Genomic DNA, 5,000 nt, shown 5'->3' with positions numbered 1-5,000 from the left:
CCAGTTAAACACCGACGGGCGGTGAACCAACAGCGTGGGACACAAATCCAACTACGAGCTTTTTAACCGCAACAACTTTAATATACGCTATTGGAGCTGGAATTACCGCGGCTGCTGGCACCAGACTTGCCCTCCAATAGATACTCGTTAAAGGATTTAAAGTGTACTCATTCCGATTACGGGGCCTCGGATGAGTCCCGTATCGTTATTTTTCGTCACTACCTCCCCGTGCCGGGAGTGGGTAATTTGCGCGCCTGCTGCCTTCCTTGGATGTGGTAGCCGTTTCTCAGGCTCCCTCTCCGGAATCGAACCCTGATTCCCCGTTACCCGTTACAACCATGGTAGGCGCAGAACCTACCATCGACAGTTGATAAGGCAGACATTTGAAAGATGCGTCGCCGGTACGAGGACCGTGCGATCAGCCCAAAGTTATTCAGAGTCACCAAGGCAAACGGACCGGACGAGCCGACCGATTGGTTTTGATCTAATAAAAGCGTCCCTTCCATCTCTGGTCGGGACTCTGTTTGCATGTATTAGCTCTAGAATTACCACAGTTATCCAAGTAACGTGGGTACGATCTAAGGAACCATAACTGATTTAATGAGCCATTCGCGGTTTCACCTTAATGCGGCTTGTACTGAGACATGCATGGCTTAATCTTTGAGACAAGCATATGACTACTGGCAGGATCAACCAGGGAGCTGCGTCAACTAGAGCTGAGCAGCCGGCCGCCCGGGAGTGTGTCCCGGGGGCCCGCGCGAACACGCAAGCGTCCGCTCAATTATTCTGCAAACAGGAGGAGGCTGAGCTCCCCTGCACAATACACCTCGAAACCCTCTCAGGTCCCGGCGGCGCGCAGCGCCGTCCTAAGTACTTGGTCGGGTTCGAGAGAGGCGCAATCGCCCGGAGTTTGGCGAGTAGACGCTTTAGGTGCGACCACCCGTGCTCCCAACTGAGCTTGCCGCTGCCGACAGAGGCCCGGGAGCGTGCTGTCGTGGCATTGCCGGCGGGAGACAACACGCGCCACCTACGGTGGCCGGCAGCTCCAACGCCAGCGCCACAGAAGGACAAAAGCCCCACTTGGGTGCCGAAGCGAACTCTCCCAGCACAGCGCACGCGCCAACACGTCCGCACAGCTGCGATACAAACCACCTGCGAGAACCGCAGAGGCGACCGAGCAGCAGACGGCGTCGCGGCGCCGAGCGCCGGGCGGCGGCGCATCCTCAGCGCACACAGTCCTCAATCGGACCAGCACACTGCAGATGTCCACCGCGCTTCGCACCGGGCCCGCGAGGACCTACTTTGGCCGCACGGCGCCGCGTGCAGGGTGCGCCGGCGCGCAGCTGCGCCGCCTGCCGCCTCCGTCGGCCGGCGCGCCTGCCACTGGCCGCCCCCACCAGCCGGCTGTAGCGCGTGCGCCCACGCACCGCGCGGCCAGCACGCCGGGAGGCCCCCCCTCACCGGCCGGGGACGGTCCCACCCAGCCACCGCCGCGTATCGCTTCACACCCACATGCCATTCACGTTCGTGGGCATGGTGGGTATCGCTGAAACAACCGGTTGGTAGCTCAACCGATCGTCGCCATCACTGATTCACCTCTAGCGAGAACAACCGCACCACAACCGTTTACCAGTTGTTCATTTGCGTAACGTCACCAGCAAACGTAGACGTCCATCGCCATTTGCAAATTCAACGATTGTTGCATGCCTGTGTCAGGTGTCACGACACACTATGTCTGCCCACATACACGCAACAACATGTGCACGCTTCGCGAACACGTGGAAGGTGGCCCCCGTACGTATGCGATGTCCATTGCGCGAACGACTGTCAACCGGCCTCTGTCGCATGTCGCAGATGTGGAACGCAGTGCACCATGCTATCACGGTGTGTGAGAAGAGACGACTACGTCTGACAACACGCGCCACTACATCAACAGACGGCTCATGCTGATCGCCATCCACGGCATACCATACTGCAATCCAGCTCTTATAGGGAGACGACACGTAGCTGAGTGCACAATATTTGGACCGTATGGTTCGCCGTTGTTGGCGCAGTCGTGGTACGGTCACACATGTACCACGATGTATCATTCAGTACATGAGGACCAATGTGCAGTACAGTGTGTGATTTGGACGTACAACATCAGCGGACAGTTGACACACGCCGTACCACAACGTAGGCTGTGCTTCGCCATGCAAATGCCAATGAACAACTGCGAAGGGCATTGAGCATGTACGTCCTGCTGCCATCCGCATTACAGTGTATAGCTGCAAGGTGTTTAACATGAAGCGATACTCTGGGGACCAGGCAGTGCGAGTAGCAAACTATATTGCGGGGGTTGCAGTTAGGCAACACCACACTAATTTAACGCGTCGTATGACAATTACAGAGCAGGTTAAGGCCCAACGTGTGTTGGGTTAAGGCCCAACGTGTGTTGGGTTAAGGCCCAACGTGTGTTGGGTTAAGGCCCAACGTGTGTTGGGTTAAGGCCCAACGTGTGTTGGGTTAAGGCCCAACGTGTGTTGGGTTAAGGCCCAACGTGTGTTGGGTTAAGGCCCAACGTGTGTTGGGTTAAGGCCCAACGTGTGTTGGGTTAAGGCCCAACGTGTGTTGGGTTAAGGCCCAACGTGTGTTGGGTTAAGGCCCAACGTGTGTTGGGTTAAGGCCCAACGTGTGTTGGGTTAAGGCCCAACGTGTGTTGGGTTAAGGCCCAACGTGTGTTGGGTTAAGGCCCAACGTGTGTTGGGTTAAGGCCCAACGTGTGTTGGGTTAAGGCCCAACGTGTGTTGGGTTAAGGCCCAACGTGTGTTGGGTTAAGGCCCAACGTGTGTTGGGTTAAGGCCCAACGTGTGTTGGGTTAAGGCGCAACGTGTGTTGGGTTAAGGCGCAACGTGGGTTACGTTAAGGCGCAACGTGGGTTACGTTAAGGCGCAACGTGGGTTACGTTAAGGCGCAACGTGGGTTACGTTAAGGCGCAACGTGGGTTACGTTAAGGCGCAACGTGGGTTACGTTAAGGCGCAACGTGGGTTACGTTAAGGCCCAATATAGGTTAGGTTAAGGCCCAATATAGGTTAGGTTAAGGCCCAATATAGGTTAGGTTAAGGCCCAATATAGGTTAGGTTAAGGCCCAATATAGGTTAGGTTAAGGTACAATATAGGTTAGGTTAAGGTACAATATAGGTTAGGTTAAGGTACAATATAGGTTAGGTTAAGGTACAATATGGGTTAGGTTAAGGTACAATATGGGTTAGGTTAAGGCGCAATATGGGTTAGGTTAAGGCGCAATATGGGTTAGGTTAAGGCGCAATATGGGTTAGGTTAAGGCGCAATATGGGTTAGGTTAAGGCGCAATATGGGTTAGGTTAAGGCGCAATATGGGTTAGGTTAAGGCGCAATATGGGTTAGGTTAAGGCGCAATATGGGTTAGGTTAAGGCGCAATATGGGTTAGGTTAAGGTACAATATAGGTTAGGTTAAGGTACAATATAGGTTAGGTTAAGGTACAATATAGGTTAGGTTAAGGTACAATATGGGTTAGGTTAAGGTACAATATAGGTTAGGTTAAGGCACAATATGGGTTAGGTTAAGGCGCAATATGGGTTAGGGTAAGGCGCAATATGGGTTAGGTTAAGGCGCAATATGGGTTAGGTTAAGGCGCAACGTGGGTTACGTTAAGGCGCAACGTGGGTTACGTTAAGGCGCAACGTGGGTTACGTTAAGGCGCAACGTGGGTTACGTTAAGGCGCAACGTGGGTTACGTTAAGGCGCAACGTGGGTTACGTTAAGGCCCAATATAGGTTAGGTTAAGGCCCAATATAGGTTAGGTTAAGGCCCAATATAGGTTAGGTTAAGGCCCAATATAGGTTAGGTTAAGGCCCAATATAGGTTAGGTTAAGGTACAATATAGGTTAGGTTAAGGTACAATATAGGTTAGGTTAAGGTACAATATGGGTTAGGTTAAGGCGCAATATGGGTTAGGTTAAGGCGCAATATGGGTTAGGTTAAGGCGCAATATGGGTTAGGTTAAGGCGCAACGTGGGTTACGTTAAGGCGCAACGTGGGTTACGTTAAGGCGCAACGTGGGTTACGTTAAGGCGCAACGTGGGTTACGTTAAGGCGCAACGTGGGTTACGTTAAGGCCCAATATAGGTTAGGTTAAGGCCCAATATAGGTTAGGTTAAGGCCCAATATAGGTTAGGTTAAGGCCCAATATAGGTTAGGTTAAGGTACAATATGGGTTAGGTTAAGGTACAATATGGGTTAGGTTAAGGTACAATATAGGTTAGGTTAAGGCGCAACGTGGGTTACGTTAAGGCCCAATATAGGTTAGGTTAAGGCCCAATATAGGTTAGGTTAAGGCCCAATATAGGTTAGGTTAAGGCCCAATATAGGTTAGGTTAAGGCCCAATATAGGTTAGGTTAAGGTACAATATAGGTTAGGTTAAGGTACAATATAGGTTAGGTTAAGGTACAATATGGGTTAGGTTAAGGTACAATATGGGTTAGGTTAAGGTACAATATAGGTTAGGTTAAGGCGCAATATGGGTTAGGTTAAGGCGCAATATGGGTTAGGTTAAGGCGCAATATGGGTTAGGTTAAGGCGCAATATGGGTTAGGTTAAGGCACAATACGGGTTAGGTTAAGGCACAATACGGGTTAGGTTAAGGCACAATACGGGTTAGGTTAAGGCACACATTGTTGTAAGGAAAGGTGTTTTCGGGGGGGGGGGGGGGGCTGGTTTGTTGATTGTGATTATCGTAAGTAAATGACTGCGGCATCATCTGATTTGCCACGTCAGGGTGCACCTTTGGCTCATAACAGGCGGCGCTCTGATTCCATGCTTGTGGCAGACCTGTGTCTTTCATTCGTGCCATTGTTTGTGTGGTGTGACAGGAGGCAGTATTGTGATGTTGGGTGCACCCCTGTGTAGGACATGTGTGGGTGTTGGTGGCTTAGCTGAGCAATGGTGGTTGTCGGAAGGGTGGGATATTCTGTTTTCC

At 51.7% G+C, this 5,000-nt stretch overlaps 1 non-coding gene across 1 annotated transcript in view; it reads right to left on the bottom strand.

Annotated features, from left to right (window-relative positions):
• The window catches only part of LOC124584369, a 1,910-nt gene extending 1,210 nt beyond the window's left edge, over positions 1 to 700 (bottom strand). The window contains exon 1 of the ribosomal RNA XR_006974710.1: positions 1 to 700. This exon is cut by the window's left edge and continues 1,210 nt beyond it. This is a non-coding gene — a ribosomal RNA (small subunit ribosomal RNA).
• Between the last annotated feature and the right edge of the window lie 4,300 nt (positions 701 to 5,000).

This window comes from Schistocerca americana, unplaced genomic scaffold (assembly GCF_021461395.2).
Source record: "Schistocerca americana isolate TAMUIC-IGC-003095 unplaced genomic scaffold, iqSchAmer2.1 HiC_scaffold_471, whole genome shotgun sequence".
In the NCBI taxonomy this organism is placed as follows: Eukaryota; Metazoa; Arthropoda; class Insecta; order Orthoptera; family Acrididae; genus Schistocerca; species Schistocerca americana.
This window is presented reverse-complemented; position numbering and strand designations above follow the sequence as displayed.